The sequence below is a fragment of the Halichoerus grypus genome, chromosome 11 (genome assembly GCF_964656455.1).
Source record: "Halichoerus grypus chromosome 11, mHalGry1.hap1.1, whole genome shotgun sequence".
In the NCBI taxonomy this organism is placed as follows: Eukaryota; Metazoa; Chordata; class Mammalia; order Carnivora; family Phocidae; genus Halichoerus; species Halichoerus grypus.
In genome coordinates, this window is record NC_135722.1 from 34,840,398 (window position 1) to 34,861,769 (window position 21,372).

At 38.6% G+C, this 21,372-nt stretch overlaps 1 pseudogene across 1 annotated transcript in view; it reads right to left on the reverse strand.

The window, feature by feature from the left end:
* Nucleotides 1-308: 308 nt before the first annotated feature.
* LOC118551433 (ribonucleoside-diphosphate reductase subunit M2 pseudogene) overlaps nucleotides 309-21,372 on the reverse strand; it is a 258,417-nt pseudogene continuing 237,353 nt past the window's right edge. Inside the window, exon 6 of the transcript XR_013442386.1 lies at nucleotides 309-3,640. The product of XR_013442386.1 is annotated as a ribonucleoside-diphosphate reductase subunit M2 pseudogene (transcript). The remainder of the gene's footprint in view (nucleotides 3,641-21,372) is intronic.

A 21,372-nucleotide genomic window follows, 5' to 3' on the forward strand; every position in this document is an offset into this window, starting at 1 on the left:
ATGCTAAGATATAATTATACTTGTTAGAAATTTACATTTCCCAGTCACATTTGCATTTCAGGATGTATCAAGATCTTTAGTCAGGGGCTAAAGCATCTGCCTTTGGCTCAGGTCCATGATCTCAGAATCCTGGGATTGAGCCCCACATAGGGCTCCCCGCTCAGCGGGGGTGCGGTCTGCTTCTCCCTCTCCCTCTGCCCCTCCTCACTGTTTGTGCTCTCTCTCTGTGAAAAAAATAAATAAAATCTTAAAAAAAAATCTTTAGTCAATGATTCTTTTTTTTTTTTACGCGAGGCAAAAAACGTTTATTCACTTTTGTGTTGCACAAGTGTAAGAACCACATAATCCGGATTTACTTTAGGTAACAGTAACTTAAAAGATAGAAAGCCCCTGTTACAGAAATTGTTAAATTGACTATCTGACAATTTATACAATAAATGAAAAAACTGACAATAGAACAGGCCAGTGATCAGCCAACACAATACAACAGGTTAACAAATGCAGCCAAAGGATGAGTGCATATCATCCACCACCTTCCACCTAACATCCTGGTTGGGTTGTTATTGGGGGTGGAAAGGAGAAGGCAGGGGGAAACAAAGGCAGGTCAATTCAAACTAGCTCTATTAAGTATATTATTTTATACTATGAATCTAAAATTACGATGTGAGGGGCGCCTGGGTGGCTCAGTCCTTAAGTGTCTGCCTTCAGCTCAGGTCATGATCCCAGGGTCCTGGGATCGAGCCCCGCATCGGGCTCCCTGCTTGGCGGGAAGCCTGCTTCTCCCTCTCCCTCTCTCCCTGCTTGTGTTCCCTCTCTCGCTGTGTCTCTCTCTGTCAAATAAATAAATAAAATCTTTAAAAAAAAATAAAAAATAAAATAAAAAAAATAAAATTACGATGTGAATAGAGCATGGGTTAATATAGCTCATGCAACTCAAGTTTTCTCCTGAAGGTCAGGAATCCAACAAGGTAAATGCTCAGATTGAGGCAGATGCTGGAAGTAACTGCACTGAATTCTATCTGCTTCAATCATGAATTGCACTAACTGGGCAATTATTTCAAAATATGAACCACAGATATAAAAGGACATACACAGTAAAAAAAAAAAAAAGTTCTAATTTAAAAAACATGTAGTAAATACAAATGAAATAGGTCAACAGTACCTACTTACAAATTCAACCAAATCAGAATACATGCTCAGCTTTTCGGGGAGCCAACTTCAGTCCTGGTAGTCCCACTTAATTGAAGCAAGATCCTCAGTGGGGCATTTTGTGCAAGGATGATTGGAAAATCAATTTACAGTATTATCTCAGATCCTATAGCTAAGGATCTAAAGATCTTCATTAAGAGCTTGAAGTTGGGGAAAATAAGAGGATGCTGCCCCTCGCACACCCCCAGGTGACCAGCAGACAGCCTTCATCACACTTCAAGCTCCAATGATTTAAGTCAGAAGCTCCTTTCCCCTCGCTCTCATTCGACGACACTCGACCTGGCCTCCAAAATACAAACCACAACCTGTCTTCTTTGTGGCACCAACTAGCTAATACCTAGGTATGTGCAGGGCTGACTTTGAAGTTGATCAAAGAGCACACCCATTCATTCTAGAAAATAAAGAATAGAAATAACGTGCTTCATCTGCACAGGTTTGACGGACTTTGGCCACCTAGTAAATTCCAGACCAGCTCCCATTAGTGGTCAACAGAAGGCTTTGCATTTGGGCAGGAAACCAAATTAGGTTAAATCAGGCCTTTATTTCAATAGTACAAACTCTGTTTATTTGTATGTAAAGTGCCAGTTTTATATACAAATCAGTAAGTAAACTTTAAAATCTGCTTTGAAGCACCCGGAGGCTGAGACCTCCCAAGGGCCTCGGGTTGTAACTGACTGATTAATCCTGCTGGATGAGACTCACTCCAGCGTCCACACATGTTGAGCCCTGACTGCCACTAAGAGCCATGGCAAACTCACAGACAGCCAGCCTGTCTGCAAAAGCCAAACACGGCCAAGGTCTTTCCTAAGAATCTGAGTAGCTTTTGTCTCTGCTTTTTTCTAGGTGAGACGACTAGCATCACTAATCAACAGGCTTGCTTATGAGGTAGCTACACAGTTTTAACCAATACTATTAATGAACATTATGGATAATTCATGGTGTAGCTGGTTTGATACACTTCAAGTAGCTGGTTTTTTTGGGGGGGGGGATGAGAAAGGGGAAAAAAATCAGCAAAATAAGAGCACATCTTTATTTCTCTTAGAAGTCAGCATCCAAGGTAAAAGAATTCTGTTGGATTTGACATCACTCCCATCCTGATACTCACCTACTCTCTTCTCAAAGAAGTTTCCCTTCCAGTGAAATATTCTCCATAAAGTCAAATGGATTTTCTACTCTGAAAACCTTGCCAAAACCTAGCTCCAGCATAAGTCGGTCTGCCACGAACTCAATATACTGCTTCATTAACGTGCAATTCATCCCAATGAGCTTCACGGGCAAGGTCTCCGTGAGGAACCCCTGCTCTATCCGAACGGCATTAATAATTATTTCCTTCACTCTCTGCTTGGAAGGTTTGTGGACCAGGTGTTTGAACATCAGGCAGGCAAAGTCACAGTGTAAACCCTCATCTCTGCTAATAAGTTCATTGGAAAACATGAGGCCAGGCATCAGGTCGCGTTTCTTGAGCCACAATATCGTCGCAAAAGAACCAGAAAAGAAGATTCCTTCCACAGCAGCAAAGTCCACAACCCGTTCCCCGTAGGTAGCCTCTTTGTCCCCAGTCCAATGCAAGGCCCAGTCTGCCTTCTTCTTTACACAAGGCATTGTCTCGATGGCATTGAAGAGAAATTCCCTTTCTTCGGAATCTTTAACATAAGTGTCAATGAGGAGACTGTACATCTCAGAATGGACGTTTTCCATGGCAATTTGGAAGCCGCAGAAACAGCGGGCTTCTGTAATCTGAACTTCTTGGCTAAACCGCTCCACCAAGTTTTCATTTACTATGCCATCACTCGGCGCAAAGAAAGCCAGAACGCGGGATACAAAGTCTCTCTCCTCAGGCTTCAGGGATTCCCGGTGCTGAATGTCCTTGGAAAGGTCCACCTCTTCAGCTGTCCAAAAGGAAGCCTCAGCTTTCTTATACATCTGCCAAATATCATGGTACTCGACAGGGAAGATGACAAAGCGACGAGGGTTTTCTCTCAGTAGTGGCTCGTCCTCCACGCGGGGGCCAAGCACCTTAGCTTTCGGCTCGGCGGGCTCCTGGAAGGTCCTCCTGGCCGTCTTGCCGGCCAGCACGCGGGTCCCGCTGAGACTCGGGGGCCTGTTCTCCTCGTCCGCCAGGCTGAGCCCCTTGAGGGGCGAGAGCTGGAGCGCTGCTGCTGGGGGTCCACGATGGTGGCGAGCGGGACGCGGACGGAGAGCATGGCGGCGGCGAGGGGCACGGCAGGCCAGGCGAGGCTGCGCGCAGGTCCTCGAGTCAATGATTGTTAATGAGACAGACAAGCACTCCCTCGGGAATGTTCAGAATGTGTGTTCAGAGAAGAAATTCTTTCAAAATTATAAACAATGCAGCTTATCCTGATATATATAATACTGCCCCTCTTCATTCCCTTGGTCACCTTAATCAATGTCTGATCCAGTGCCATCGCAACTAAATGGGTGAAAGGAAATGCCAAATTCAGATAGAAAACTTAGGCAAAAGTAAAGAGATAGAGGGAAGGAAGGAAGGATGGAGGGAGGGAGGGAGAGTGAATGTGGCATGGGAATTACATACTGCGAATAGAATACCACATATTAAACCCTCAACCTCAAAAACATAATGGCAGGTGTGGGGCTGAGGTCCCCTGAAAAAGGACTGTGTGATGACTGTGTGGCACAATGTGATTGGCAAATTCATATATAAATATATATGAATATATATAATATATATATTATATATGTCTTTTTATGAATATAACGACTTAGATTTTTCATCTTTTTTTGGACTTGGTTCTTGAAAGCCTGATGTGGCTTAATTTTCACGATTCTAATTCCATCTCATATGATGAATCTGATATTTTGACATTTTCATGGCCTCTTGTTCCTGTGTCCTCCTCCTTGTCCTGGTGTTAAGTGTCTTCAGGGAACAACACAGTCATTCTCTGCCTTTAGCTTTGCTTCCTTTAACCTGTTTTTAAGGTGAATTATGGGCTCACTGTCTACTTCACTTTATTTTGTCCGGTTCACCTTGGCTTATGCCTGGCTTTCCTTCTAAGTAAGTAGGCATTCGACCCCTCTCAATCAGTATTTTGTCATGAATCCACACAACTGAACTTAGCGCTGGTGGTGATTTTCAGGCTGGCAAGACTGTCTTGAGAGGAGGTTGCTTTCAGCTGAGCGTAGTGGGAGTGATTGGCAGGAAGCTGGCCTCGGGCATATCTCCCCTACTTAATCAAGGTGGAAAAACCATTTGTGAATTTCATCACCATCTTCAACAACCTAATTTGGAAAAAAAAAAAAAAAAAGCTGCCACTTGTCAAGTTTTGTACTGCAAAGCATCAAGAAGAAAATCAATAGAAGATGCACTGTTAAAGTCAATTAAATAACATCAATCACTCACCTTGATATAATGAAAACTCTGTGAATTAGTGCTTTGCGATGCTTTTGTAAACAAGAGTAATTTTTTTTTCCTTCTGCTGAGATACAGTAACCTCCTACTCTCAGTAGATGTAACAGAATAGAAGGTCTCAAGTGCAAGGAGGAGATGGACTTCAGAATCTGTTTCCACAACTCACCGAAATCAGCAAGGACCCAGTTGGTTTCTTCCTCTCTCCTCGTTTTCATCAGTGTCAGATTATGCTAAGGTTTGCTCTTTTGTTATCATGATGGTTGCTTTCAGCTTCTGAAGCAACATACTTCATTGTCCATACGCTGAGGGACTGCAAGATTCCCTACTATATCCTTTGAACAGAAATCTCTGGCTTCACACCTGCTTGGTGGACCTCAGTGACCACCCTGAACCAGTCCTCGTGAATGGTGATTGCCGTGCACTGAGGTACACAGGCCTAGGTTGTTAGTTCTTCCCCCAAACATGGAAATAGCAAGGTCGAAGGGACCTTGCTAAGTGGATTGGCCCAGCTAAGCCCACTCTCAGGACAAAGTGGCACAATCAGTTCTGCTGGTCCCTGGGCAGGAATCCGAGCAGAGCCGGACTGCTGAGACATGGCTGCGAGTCTGGGGGCTCCACAGGTGTCCTGTTAGGGCTCTATTTGTTCTAGTACTTTATTTTCTTGAATTTCCCCATTTCTGGATGGTAATTAATGATTGGAAAATCCAAAACAGAAAAAAATTCCCCAAAAGAAAAAGTTGTCTTAGCAGATAGATTTATCACCATTGTAACTAGAAGTTTATTTTCATTAGATCCAACAAATTTTTAAAACAGGAGTCAAATAGAGAAAAAGATAAGTGAGAAGAGATTAACCTCAAACCCCTCCACACACACTGCAATCTTAAATTCTCACTATATTATATACTTATATATATGTATACATAACATGCATATATATAAATTCTAGTTAAATAGTTCATTTAAACTTAATTTTTATATTTATTTATTTATTTTAGATTTTACTTATTTATGTGAGAGAGAGAGAGCATGAGCAGGGACAGAGGGAGATGGACAAGCAGACTTCCTGCTGAGCAGGGAGCCTGATGCAGGACTTCATCCCAGGACCGTGAGCCGAAGGCAGAGGCTTAACTGACTGAGCCACCCAGGTGCCCTAAACTTAATTTTTATACAGTAAATTATACTTTAACCTTACCATTTATTAATGATACATTTGTCTCATCTGCCTTTTTAAAAACTACTAGCTTTGCTAGTTTTACTCTGATCTTCCAAACAATAGGAATGGAATTATAATATTAATTACTCATGATATGTCAGAACAATCTGAAACTTTATTAGGATGTTTACCCATAAAAAATTTAAACAGATTACTTTTTAGGAGGCAATATAAAAATATATTTTATATTTTTATATATATAAATATATACATATATTTATATATGTTTGTGTATATATATATACATATATACCCATCCTGTGTTAAATATGTACTTGGTAAATGCATGCACATTTCCATTTTTTTCATAATTAGACCTCCATCTTTAATTTCACAGCAACTGACTGCAAATGATTCTGGGAATGAACTTGGTAAGGACAGGCAGTTCTAGGAACACAGAGGGCTTGATTAACTTGAGAAGTAGAAGAGTTTTTATCTCTCTCTAAGATGTTTGTGATTGATTTGGAAGCTTCTGGATATAGCAAGAAAACATACTTTGGAAGTCTAGAAAATAAAATTGCCATAATTAGGTGGCAAGTGCATAATGGTTCATAACCTGGGAAGCTAATAACCTGCCTTACCAGAATTAAAAGTATTTTTTTTTTAAGATTTATTTATTTATTTGAGGGGGGGGGCAAGGGGCAGAGGGAGGCAAAGAAAGAATCCCAAGCAGACACCTTTGCTGAACGTGGAGCCCTACTTCAGGCTCCATCCCACGACCCTGAGACCAACACCTGAACTGAAATCAAAAGTTGGATGCTTAACCGACTGAGCTATCCAGGTGCCCCCAGAATTAAAAGTATTTTAAGCGGTAGAGATAAAGTAAATACAATTATGTCACATACACCTTTTTTTAAGGTATGTTGGATAAAGTTTTTATTTTTTATTTTATTTATTTATTTTTTAAGATTTTATTTATTTATTTGACAGAGAGAGAGAGATAGCGAGAGCGGGAACACAAGCAGGGGGAGTGGGAGAGGGAGAAGCAGGCTTCCCGCCGAGCAGAGAGCCCGAGCCCGATATGGGGCTCGGAGGATGCTGGGATCATGACTTGAGCCGAAGGCAGACGCTTAACGACTGAGCTACCCAGGCTCCCCTGTTGGCTAAAGTTTTTAATCATAAAAATAGTTTTGAATCCCAGCAGTAATAATTATTAGCTATATGAGTTTGAGCAATATACTTAACCTCTCTGAGCTTCTATCTCCTCCACTACAAACTAAAGATAGTAAGATCTACTCCATAGCGTTGCCAGGAAAATTAAATAACATAATGTGTATCAGTCTCTCAGTGCTGGCCTGAAACATCATAGACGTGCAAAGAAATGGCAGTTTCTCTTTTAATTTATTAAATAAAAACAGATACTCAGAAGACTTTTGCTATACGGTCAGAAATAAGACAAAATGGCTATGGGAAATCTATATCCCAAATTTCCTTTGAACATTAAAAATCAATTTAGTTGCATACACATACACACATATGCATGTATACATGGGGATATCTATATCTATATCTATATAGATATATGTATTCTTTAGGGCCATATGAATCGATGGGAGATTTGAAAAGTTATAAGAAAAGCACGTTCCATCAAGGCCATCACACTCTCATTTGGTAGCTACACTGCAGGTACAGACTTGGGAGAGATCGATTCTAACTGAACAATTGTAATTTGATACATTTTTTGAACAACATAAAGCCAGGCAGTTCAAAGATTTTTGTGATTGATCCATTCTTGTACTGAAGACCGTTTTATTTACAGACAGAATCAATATGGAGGGGCAGTACATTCTAAATAAGAGTTTCAGGGAATCTTATTCTTTGAGCCGGTTATTTGTAGATATTTGACTGACATTTGCTCTTCAAAAGTGAAAGTAGAAAGCTTTTTAAATAAAAGCTTTTAAAATGGAAAAGCAAGAACACAGGAGAAGGATTTGTGTTCCCATAAATCTAGCCTCAGTCTCAGCCTCATAAATATTCTAACAAAACATTCATAATGTTGATTAATTAGTAAATGCCAGGTGTGCCTGGAAGATTTTCCATGTTGGAGTTAAAGTTCTTCACTGGGATGTTACAGCGTACCTTGTGCTGGTGCCAACAGGCAAGGGAAACTGTATGTTGTTCATTGAAGCCTAATGGATATCTGTATCAGTTGCATAGAATTCTATTAGACATATTTTTCATAAATTACTTAATAACTCTGCTACTAAATAATATTTAGATGGTTTCCAATTTTTTGCTACTACAATAACATTGCAGTGAATATCCCTATTCTATTTTTTTTTTAATTTTTTAAAGGATCTTGTTTATTCATTTGGAGAGAGAGAGAGAGAGAGAGCACATGCAAGCAGGGGGAGAGGCAGAGGGAGAGGCAGAAAATCCTCAAGCAGACTCCATGCTGAGTTCCGTGGAGCCCAATGCGGGGCTGCGTCTCACAACACTGAGATCACGACCTGAACTGAAACAAGGAGTCCGATGCTTAACCACCTGAGCCACCCAGGTGCCCCTGAATATTCTTATTTATATAAGTTCACAAAGGTAGGGATATTTATAAGGAGTGGTCATTAGGTCAGTGCACTGTGCATTTTTGAAATGCATGTTGACAAATTTTCCTACAAAGTTACTTCACCAATGTATATACACAACATTGGTGAGAACCCCTATTTCCCTAGTTCCCTTTCACCAACACTTTATTTACCAAAGTTTATGATCTGTAGATAAATCATACTTTGTGTGTGTGTATGTGTTCTATGTATAACACCATAAAATTCCTTTTAGGGGAGCCTGGGTGGCTCAGTCGTTAAGCGTCTGCCTTCGGCTCAGGTCATGATCCCAGGGTCCTGGGATCGAGCCCCACGTCGGGCTCCCTGCTCCATGGGAAGCCTGCTTCTCCCTCTCCCTCTGCCCCTGCTTGTGTTCCCTCTCTCGCTGTGTCTCTCTCTCTCAAATAAATAAATAAAAATCTTTAAAAAAAATTCCTTTTAATAGGATTTTTCCAATTTTATTTTAGGATTTTATTTAGGATTTTTACAATTATTCTCAGTATGTTATTTATCTCTCATTTTACTTTCTTACATTCTTCTGTAGGGGCAAGTTGATATAAAGATTTTATGTTTTATAAAATATGTGTAGGATCCTTCTCTCTTTTCCTATCATCTTGAATATAAATAGGGCTTTCTATGCCCTGAACACATAGAAAAATTTGCCTATGAAATTCTTAGAACATGGTGTTTTATTTCTATTAGATTTTGACTATTGTTCCTGTTTCTTTAATGGTACAAATCAAGCCTCATTGCTTTCACATATGATTCAAAAAAACAACTTTACTTTTGTCTGTGTTTTACATAGCGATTCTGTATGGGCACTAACTTTAATAGAGCCCTCTTCTGAAAACAAATGTTTGGAATTCACTGATCAGTTTTATTCATTCCATTACAAATAAAAAAACTGATGAAACGTGGTCAGTGTGTTGGTAGAGAAGGAGATCTGACAGTGTGATTACTTCGAACCCCTGATCATATTGTTGTGATATTCTCTTCCTTTAATTTGCATTCCTCTGACTTTACTGGTTTGCAAGCATTAGGAGGCACAATGGGAATGGCATCTATCAGAAATATTTCCTGAGATGCCAAGATTACAGTATGTCACAAGGAAGCATCATGTCATTAACATGGTAAATATTTATGATCTCATCCCAATTATCTTGTTTGGGATTGTTGGGATAGCAACTATCTTGCTAACCCATTCTACAGTCATCCAAGGGAAGGAAAGAGACTCACCCACATAATGAAATCACAACCCCTAACCCTGACTAATCTTTAGACTGGTTTTCTCGATCTGTTATTAAGTATGAAATAGAGCCTCTTCCCCAGATGATGGACAGCAGCAATGATTGTGTTGTCTTTCGCGTCAATCCAGGTTCACCTCCCATGTGTAAAGATAACCTTGTCCTCAACACTGGTTCAACAACAGCATTACCATGGAGCCCACAAAACATTTTATGCAAATTAGGGACCCCAGCTCGGGAAGGTGCGCACCACGTGTTCCACCAGCTTCATTAGGGTTTCTGCACTGACTGGTGGCCCCTTTTCCTGAGTTTCACAAAGTAAAGAAAAATCTTGCAAAACAGCATGATTTTAATGACAAATAATATACATATTATATATGTCTTATATATTATTTGTTATATATTTATATATTTGTGTACGTATGACATTTATATATAATATAATATGATATAATGTGAAAAAGATCCAAAGTGTTTCTATCATCATGAATTTTTTTTCTCCATTTTAGAGATAAAGCGAGACACAGGGTTTAGTAGGTGCTATTTAGTATAATAATATACATTTCTTTGACCCCTAGTCAGTAGTTCTCAGTCTATAATAGTTTCATTGTCATTACTGAGCTTTTACTCAAAAGTAAGAGAGTATTAGCTACATTTATATTCAACATAGCTAGGAAAATTCTTTCCCTTTTGACAGTTCCATCCTTTCTACAGCAAGATCAGCCAAAAGAATAGCAAGGATGGATCAGATATAGGCTGTAGATATAAGTAGATATAAATACCTGTATGTTCAAAGACTTATTCCAGAGTATGACACTATATTTTTGGATATTTAATACATGCAAATTAATATTAATATTATGTGCCATTATTTATTTTTTTAATTTTTAATTTTTTTAAGATTTTATTTAGAGAGAGAGAGTACAAGCAGGGGGAGTGAAAGAGGGAAAAGCAAGCTCCCCACTGAGCAGGGAGCCTGACACCATGCAGGGCTCCATTCCAGGACCCTGCATGACCTGAGCTGAAAGGCAGCCGCTTAACCACCTAAGCCACCCAAGCGCCCCTATGTGCCATTATTTAATGCTGAAATTATTTTCTTGGAGGGTGTGAATCTAGTCAGACACAAAAAACAAACTCTGCCATTCCCTTAAATTTTAGTACACCTGATCTACACTTTGTGAGTTAATAATGTAATGATGCCCGAGAATGCTAACTGATACTTTTTCAGTGGAGGGATTTAAAATAATAATAAAAAAATTACTGTCAGTTAAATTTATCTAGTTGATATGACTTTAAAAACTGAGTGTCAAAATGTTTTGCAGCTAAATATCATCTTTGTGGGGACCTGTTTCTGTCTGCGATTGTTTCGTGATGTCAATGTAGAGGATTTGTTTAAGAGACAGATACTTAATGGCCTGGAGTATCAGATAATTGCAAGTAGAAGGATGTTAGTATACAAAAACAAGAAAGCCCTACAAAAAATATGTCCTCTTCTCTTATCCCTTGTATCTCCTACGCTGAAAATAATATTGTTATTTTTATAAGATATCTTTTTATCCTTTTCGTTTCTAGTAGGAGCTCTCCTTCTGCAAATTTCACAACTAAGAGCAACCACTGCAGGTAATGTGGGAAACAAAGGCAAAAGAAAAAATTTAATTTCCTTACTACTTACAGCCCATTCACAAGTCCTTGAAACACAGTGACATTCCTCTAGGAACTAAGCTAACTTGATGTTAATACTTCGCTAAGGGCAAAAGGCAATCTTATCTTAACATTATCTCAACCCCCCAGGATCCTGTTAGTCTACTTTAACATACAAAAATTCCTTTGGGAACTTCCTTTATCTCTACCCCCCAAGATATATGTTGGCAATCAAGCATATGACCCACCAATATCCAAAGGGTCTCATGACTAAGGTTTTCTTAGACGTTAATAAATGACCTTTTCCTAACAATAGCTAGTTCCTTCAAGATTCTGGAAACCTTGTTTCCAAAATTCCAGAGACTTATGCTATCCCTAACCACCTCCCAACTTGAAAGCATATTACAGGCCACGCCTCATGACCCCAGTGCAGCTTTCTGCCCACGGGTCCTGGCCCCATGCTTTAATAAAACCACCCTTTTGCACTGACGACGTCTCAAGAATTCTTTCACTTCAAACCTCATCACAGGCACTGTGGGATTCTACCTTATCTACTTCAACTCAGTGTAATTAGTAGGAACACAATGCGTGAAGAAATCTTGGACTTCTAAGACACAATAAGCCTGGAAGCTCAATGTTGTGCCACTCTGCTGTCAGTTCATGATGTAGAAATGTTGGGGTCATACTCTATGGGTTTGTTTCTATTTATTTTTGTCCTCTCTTTTAGCACTGCACATTAAATATGGAAAAAATAGATAATTTGAGAACGACTGAGATTGTATTTAAGTTTGAAGAGTCACATGAAATCCTGATCCATCTTAATCAATTAGAAATTGAGATCAGTGGAAGCTAGGCTTTCCTGCTTATGAGGGCAGGTCTATTCTGGCTAAATATTCAGGCCACCCTGCTGGGTCCTAAAATATCCGTAATTTTTCCTTAAGTGCATTCATGTTTCTCCATTGAGTGGAGATCACTTCATACCCATCAGGAACTGAGTTCAGTGTGAACGGCTTTCTATGTGAGATTCTACCTCTGGTTTGCCCTTCCTCTTAGAGTACAGCCTTCTAAGACTTTTAACAGAGAGACTGATATATCACCAGGGCCCCTCCCCTGAAGTCCTAAGCTCAAATATTTGCGTCCTCAATGCACTGAATTTCTGCATTCCAGAGATTTTCAAATTAGCACTATAGTCTTCCACCCAAGGCAGGTTGAGAATACAGAAAATGTCTTGAAGCATCAATAATTGGCTGTGTATCTGAGGCCCTGTAAGCCTGCAATTTGTCACCCCAATCCAGCAAGACTGCTAAAATTTTGCTATTTCTCTTGTCTACCAGTATTCCTCTGCTTGCATAAAGCCTAGATTCTCGGCCTCCTGCTGAAGCCCAGACGCAAAATCAACAAATGCCCCTAGAGAAAAACAACCTCAGAAGGACTCTTGACCTCTCAAGCTCCTCTTCTCTCTGGAAACTTGGCCTCTCCAGCATTCTGGACATCATCATTAAACAACTGATTGAGGTCTCCCTTCTCTTGGGCAATTTAAAAAACACAACAAAATCTTTGCCCTTCCAATCCCACCATTCTTCCGAACGCTTGTTAATCAGGTGAGGGACACCTGCCTGCCACTCTAAACCTTTGCTAGTCTTTCCCAGTCTCACCTCCTTCCAGGTTAACAAGTGGGTTTTACTGGCAGGTTAGATTTCTCTCCTCTCCCCTTCCCCTCCCCATCATCTAGAGAAGCGGGAATCAATGGGGCCCCTGGGCTGGGTGCGCCACGCGCAGACCCGAGCGCGGGGCCATCGCCGCCCCCCCCCCTCCCCGCGCCGCCGCCTGCGCGAGTGACAACGGGCCCTCCAGCCTCGGGAGCAGCGGCGCGGGACGGTCCCGGGCAGGGCTCGCCTCTCGGCGCTCACTTCCCGCTCCAGCGGGGCCTGTCCGTCCGTCCATCCCTGTCTGCCCACCGCAGGAGAGGGCTGGCAGCGGCCAGTGACAGAGCCGGGCGCCGCGGAGCGACAGGACCCGGAGGAGTGGGGAGAGCGGAGGCAGCGGGGGAAGGAGGATCCCGGCAGGGGACCCGCGTGCAGTGCAGCCCCGCGCACTTCCCGCTGCCTCCGCTGCCGGCGCTGGGCCTCAGCACGAGGTGAGTCCGGGAGCGGGAGTGACCCGAGCCAGGGGCGCTGCCCGTGTCAGGTTGGTCCTACTGCAGGTCACTTGTGGGGGCCAAGGACAGACACTCCAGCTTTTTGCATTTCCTGCCCAAGAATCGGACCCTTGGGGAAATTGAGCCCATTTTATTTGTCCCAGCCTCTTGTGGGGAAAGTCAATACTTCTGCCAGTGAAGGAACAAAACTTTCCCTTTCAAAGACCTGTGGCCCACCAGCCCTAGGAGTAGCGAGCAGGTAACATATGGAACAAATAAAAAAAATGGGGAGACAAGGAGGGGATTGTCACCAGGCATAGTTCTCACAATAGAACTGTCTCCTTAGTCACAGAGAACGCCCCCCCACCCCCTCACGCCCAGTCCCACCCAGGCTCCACACACAAGTGAAGTATTCTAGTCCTCAAAGAACCAGATAAAGCCTTTTGGCCTGGGGGAGCTGAGGCCAAAGAGTGGTGTAGACCCTGGTACTGACTGTTTTAAGGTCTTGGGTTGGTGAGGGAAAGTAAGCATTTCCATTTCAGTGTCTTCTGAGCAGGGGAGACACTAAATAGCACACAGGCAATTAAGAGTTTGAAGACAGTTTCAGAGCATTGGTGCAGATGTTTACATTCAGAAACAATCAAAATATTGATTTTTTTTCCCGTTGGTAGAGACGAGAGTTTTTGAGGAATAATGTATCTATAATGAAATGCACAGATTTTAAGTATATGGTTATTTGAGTTTTGACAAGTAAATACACCATATAATACTAATCCAGTCAAGATACAGAGCATGGAAATCCCTTCCAGAAAATTCTCTGTTCCTTTAAAGTTAACTGAAAAAAAAAAAAAATCATTTCTGCTCTTTATCCCAGTAAATCCTCTTTACCAGCTCTAGAACTTCATGTAAATTACATCATGCAATATGTCCTCTTTTATGTCCGGTATTTTTCTTTAACACGTTTTTAGATTTATCCATGTTGCTGCACAAATCAGTAAGTCGCTCATTCCTTTTTATCACTGAGTTAGTACTCCACTCTATCGGTACACAACAATTTATTTATTCACCCATTGATAGACATTTCGTTGTTTCTAGTTGTTGGCTATTATAAATAAAGTTGCTATGAATATTTCTGTATAAGTTTTTTGTGAACTCGGGTTTTCAATTACTTTGTATAAATATGTATGAGTTCAATTCCTCAGTTGTAGGGTAGGTTCATGTGTAATTTTATTAGAAACTATCAAACTGTTTTCCAATAGTTGTACCATTTCACATTCCAGTTCTAATTGTTCCATATCTTCTACAATATGAGATCTCTCCCTTCCCCCGACTCTTTCTACTTTTAGCATTTATATTAACTGCAAGGTGGAATCTTACTGTGGTTTTATTTTGCATTACCACGATGATTAGTGATGTTGAAACACCTATCATATGTTTATTGTTTATGCTAATATTTTCTTTTTGAAGTGTACTTCCAAATTTCCTCCCCCCCCCATTTTTACAGAACTCTTTGTCTTTTATTATTGAACAGTGGAAGTTCTTTATATATTTTGGATAAAGTCACTTATCAGATACATGACTTTTGAATATTTTCTTCCAGTCTATGTCTCACCTGTGCATTTTCTTAATGCCTTTCAAAGAACAGAAATTTTTAATTTTGATTAAGCCCTTTAATTTTGGTTAAACCCAATTTACATTTTTCTTTTTATGTTTACTGCTATTTGTGCCTTTCCCAAGAATTGCTATTTACTGCAAGTCACAAAGACATACTTTTATGTTTTCTTTTGGAAGCTTTATAGACTTAGCATTTAGTTTTAGGTGTATGTAATCCAATTCAAATTACTTTCTATGGATGATTTTATGTAGGGTTCCATGGTTTTCTTTTTTCCCATGTGGAATCAAATTGTCTCATCAGCATTTGCTGAAAAAAATTAATATTTTCCCATTGAGTTAGTTTTAACTATTTCTTTGAAAATTAATTAGAATATTTCTTTGGGCATATTTCTGGAATATCAATTATGTTCTATTGATGTATTTGTTTATCTTCATGGCAATGCCTCCAGTTGTCTTGATTAATAAAGATTTAGAGTAACTTTTGAGATCGAAAAATATGAATCCTCCAACTTGGCTCTTCCTTTTCAAGATGACCAGTCTGGTTTTGTATTTCCATATAAATTTTAGCATCAACTCCATTTCTTACAAAATATCATTCTTGGATTTTGATTTGGATGGCATATAATATATAAATAAATTTGGGGGGGTTGACAATTTAACAGTTCTGAATCTTCTAAACAATAATTAGACAATAATTAATAATTTTCCCAATAAATAAGAGGCTATTTTTATATTTTTATCACAATTTGTTTTGTACACTGATTTAATTAGCCAGAAACCAGTAAAAGCACCAAAAGTTAAGAAAAATTAAGAAAAAAACCCTCTAAAACATAAATGTTAAAAAATTGTGGAATAAAAATTTAAGAATACTGGTATAATAGAAGCTGTGTGAATAGAAACTTTCACCTCTGTAATTGCCACATCCTGTCCCTGGCATTTGGGGACCTAAAATCTAATGATTATGGCATAGTTTTTTTTCAGATTCTCCCTTTCAATATTCTGAAGTCCCGTTGTTGGGTTTGGATAGTTCTCAACTTACGGAAACAATGACGGATGAGAAGGCAAAACCACATGTGAAGGTGATAAGCATCTGGAAAATGTCAGGCTTAGGTGGCGATGGAAGTGTAATGATCCAGAAAATAAATGAGTGTCAAAGACACATTTCATCTACTTCGTGATTTTGTCAACTATCAGCTTTGCCTTTATGAACTGAATAGACCCCAGATAGACTATGGATACATCTTCCCAACATCATGTTTAATAACACTCAGTTTTCTTATGAGCACAATTGTCAAGCAGATACGATCTCTATTTCATAATTCAACTATATTCAATTAATGCTGAAGCAAATAAATAAAAACTAAAACATCCATGCAGTTGATAATTTTCAGTTGTCTAATATGGAGACTGTTTTAATGGATTACTTATAAGTCTGTTACAACTCAAAAAAGGAAAAACTGAGGTTGGTTGATTTGTTTATTTAAAACTTTTCAGTCCATTTGTTGTTGGTCACTTCACATCGTCAGTAGAAAATTGAAACTATATTCAGGAAAAATAAAAGACCCTGGATTGTGGCACCAAGCATTTGTATATCCTTTAAAGTTAGAAGGAGAAGACCTGGAACAGTGGTTCCAATCTGGATGACTTTAGAATCACCTAGAAAGCTTTAAAGATAAATACACTTACCTAGGCATCACCTATCACTTAAAAAACATAAATTCTAGGGTGCCTGGTTGGCTCAGTTGGTTAAGCATCTGACTCTTGGTTTTGGCTGAGGTCATGATCTCAGAGTCATGGGATTGAGCCCCACATCTGGCTCCGTGCTCAGTGTGGAGTCTGCTTGAGAGTCTTTCCCCTTTCTTCTCCCTCCCCCTCTGCTCCTCACCTCCCCTTGCATGCACTGTCTATCTCTAAAATAAAAAAAATAAATAAAATCTTTAAAAAAAAATAAATTTCATTTGTAGAGCTCAATAATATATATGTCCTAAGATTATCCTTATTTGGTGGTTACTATACTAAATTAGTTTGGGGAACCAATATTTGGGAACCCATTTTATCTCAATTGATGTACACACTTCTGTCTCATAAACTATTCATGGTTATGCATGTTACACACACACTCAAATATACACAAAGTATTATAATGGCAAATGTTGGATAACAAAATTTGGGTTTAGTGGGTCATGGAACAGGGTGCAACTACTAAGAAGAGGGGCATAGCATCCTGTTAAGCCATCAAAAAGCAAACATGTTTCCTGGAACATAAAATAATATTTTTCTACCAGTATGTGAGACTGTGACATGCAGAGCAAAGCATTTTACACAGACACTAGCTGAAGGTCAACAGAGTAAATAATGTGATGTTTTCAGACATTAGGAGACATCATTCTACTATAAGTATTGACTGCACTGCAATTATGGCTGATTTATTTAATGTTGTTTATGAGGGCTTTGATGGGGACTGCACTGAATCAATAAATCAATTTGGGAAGAACTGGTATCTTGACAGTACTGAACATTCCTATTCATGAACATGGATTACGTCTCCATTTATTTAGTTCTTTGATATTATTCATCAGAGTTTTGTAGTTTTCCTCTACAGATCTTGTATATATTTTGACAAATTTTTACCTAAGTATTTCATTTTTTATGCTAATGTAAATAATACTGTTTTTAATTTCCAACTCTCCCTTTTCATTGCTGGTATACAGGAAAGTGATGGACTTGTATATTAATCTTGTATTCTGTATCCTTGCTATAATCACTTATAAGTTCCAGGAGATTTTTTTTTACTGATTCTTTCAGATTTTCTACGTAGATGATCATGTCATCTGTAAACAAAGACGGTTTTATGTCTTCCTTTCAAATCTGTATAGTTTTTATTTCCTATTCTTGTCTCATCGCATTAGCTAGAATTTCCAGTACAATATTGAAATTATTTCTTGCAACAACAGTTCACAAATATTTGCTTATATCCCTGACCTATGCAATTCATGCTGCCCATTTGTGGGATTGCTCAATAGGCAGCCTCCTATCTGGCAAGGATTATGGAATAATCCTTGAATAAATAAAGAATAAATGCATTCTTGCTCAACTTTAATACAGGGTTAATTTTTTTTGTATGTATATGTTTATGTTTATGTCTCCTTAGGCAGAGAGATAGTGCTGTAAAAAATGGAAGAGGTGAAAGGACTGGATCTTTTAACAACTTGGCAAGGCTCTACACCTAGATCGTTTTGGTCAGAATAACATATGGTGGCATGGACCTTGAGGATTTTGCCCTTCCCCACCTTACAATCTTCATTAAACCCTAGTGTTATGTTTGTGCATATGTTATTTTATGTGGCAAAAGAGACTTTACTAATGGAATTAATGTTGGTAATCAGGCAACTTTAAGAAAAGGAGATTTTTCTGGAATATTCAAGTAGGCCCAGTGTAATCACATGGGCCTTAACAAGCGCAAGAAGTTGGAACAATGTAATAGAAGAGATGTGAAAGAAGAGATGCATTAGAATGATAAGGAAGAGAAGAGTCAGAGAGATTTGAGATGTGAGGGAATATTATCTGCTGTTACTAGTTCTGAAGGGTTCCATAAGCCTGGGAATGTGGGCAGTCCCTAGAAACTGGGGAAGTTCTCCACTGATATCCAGTTAGGAAATAGGGACTTATATCCTACAACCACTTGAAGCTGAATTCTGGCAAAAAATTAAAATAAGCTGGAAAAAAGATTGCTCCTTAGAGACTTCAGAAGGAAATGAAGTTCTGCCAACCCCTTTATTTCATCACAATAAAGTCCAGAACAGACAACCAGGTGAGCCATACTGTGCCCAGACTTGTGATATATATAATGTGAGATGATGAGTTTGTGTTGCTGTAAGCCATTCAACTTGTGGTAATTTGTTAAAGCAACAATAGAAAATTAATAGAGACCTCATTAATTTCTTTTTACAAATTAAGTATTTCAAATGTTAGAGAAACTTTATGAAACTATAGCCCATGGGTCAAATCCTAACCACTGCTTGTTTCTTCCTAGCCTAAGAGCTATGAATGATCTTACAATTTTTAGTGGGTAAAAAAAAAATTAAAAATCTTTTGTAGAACATTAAATTACATGAAATTCAAGTTTAAGTACCTATAAATGAAGTTTTATTTAAACACAGTCACTTTCCTTTATGAGTAGTCTATGACTATCTTCTCGATACAATGGAAGAGTTAAGAAGTTGTGACAGAGACCACATTGGCCCACAAAGTCTAAAATTTTAAGAAAGAGGTTTGTTGCTATTATTTGCCATTTCCTGCAGTCTTCCTTATGAGTCCCTGGAGTCTCATGGAGGAAAGTATATATAATGGGATACAAATCCACCTATATCCGTAGCCTTCATAGTCTTCACACTCTGACTGTGGCCTACACTTGGAATTCAGAAATTTGATAAAACATTCTTAGCTGAATCCTTCTTACCACTTTATATGGAAGTCACAGTGTCTGTGTCAGGTAAGCAAATTCTTGGGTCATGTTTTTTTTTCCTATAGGCTCTCTTTCCAGATTTGGGTTGAGATGATTGCCTTCTGACTTGAGCTTTATGTTGGAATCGGGAAAATCATTTGTTTACAGTTTTTAAGTGAGAGAGTGATGGTCCTTTCAGTTCTCTACATTTCTGAGCCAAATCCAGATCCCTCTTTTAATTTACACATATTATGAAGGACAGCTTTAGTTCAACCAAACCTTAGTAGTACTACAGATGTGAGAAGCACTTTTTATCTCTTTCCAAACTAAATAATCATGATGAGAAGAATAACATTCATAATATATATTGAATCAGTAATATGTGCCAGTTAATTCAATTTAATTAGAAAATGAGTAGCCCTGAAATTTAAAATAGAATCCTCAAATTCTAGAATCTTTAATTTTGAAGAATTTAAATGGGAGGATTTTGAAGATATGTATATTATCAAAAGGTGAGTATAGCTGTCAAAATTCTTTGGAAATATTACCAGTAGCTAAACCTTACACAACGGTTATATATTTTTAAATTCACTAGAGAAAGAAAATGTTTGGAAATGGTGTGTTTGGAAATGTAGAAGGAGAGCAGAATTGGGGAATGAGTGGAAATAATATTTTTGACTATGTTTGCATGTCATAATAACTGAAGAACTCTTTGCCAACACATCTGAGTGAGAATTTTGTGTTTTTATATAGGGTTTTGAAGATACTGAACTTGAAGAATTTCCAGGGGATGAGGGTTTTCATAAGGGTTAAAGTTACCACAGGAATGGGCTGAGGAATATATGCTCTTACTGTCCTCACATATGCTTTCCAGTTATTGTCATCAATCATCCTTCTGTTGGAGTGGAGACATGATAAAACATGGATTTCATTAAAAACAAAAACACACATGGATTTCATGAAGAAATAAGGGCTGGGTCTGACTGTGTTTGAGAAGTGAAAATATTTCAGAGTAAGATCTAATGGATTTATCAGGGAAGAGAAGCAGCTGCTCAAAAGAGACAACTCATGGTGATATTATTTTGGCATAAATCATACTCAGTTTAGCATGGATTAGAACTTATAGGTCCAGACTCTTCTTATTTGTTAGCATGTCCTGATGGGAATAAAGGTGGGTAGGGAAAGGAGAAGAGTTCATACTAAGTAACTTCCCAAGGATTTACAGTATAAACTAGAATGCCAGTTTAATCATTAATGATGAGAAATGAAAATACAATATGGGCTGGTCAATGTATTACCTCCCTGTAACAAAATCTTCACTGTTGCCCATGTTATAAGGTAATAATAATAATAATAATAATAATGATTCTCACTAATTTATCAAAGCTTTGTGAATAAATATGTGTTAATTCTCTTAAATAGTTGTAAATGATAACATCAACAATTGCACCAATTACAGCAACATAAATCAGGCACTGAAGTTAGGTTCAATAAAGGATCATCTGATCATTGTGAAATTCATAATTCACATTTAACAGTACATTATACTGCAGAGGTTGGTAATGGGACTCAGCGTATCAGTTTAGCACCTTTAGATGGACAATTTAGTTCCAAATCAGGATCCTGGTTACCAGAAATCTCAGACAAATGAGCCATAGACAATAACATTATCTTAATTGAGTTTCACCTAATCACTCAGGGTAGATTTTTCAGTGGACTTGGCTTTTAGTACATAACTGCTTCCTTAGAAACATTCTACTCTATCAATTTCTGGTTGAAAAATTTGTCTTGCAAAAGTTATTTGTTTCTTTCCAATGCCAAGCTTAAATCAATTATAGAAAGTTAAAGTAATTACGGCTCAAATGATAAACTTTTCCCTAAAATTCAGTATGAACTGCAGATATTTTATTGAGCAGAGAGCAACATAATTTATATTTTAACG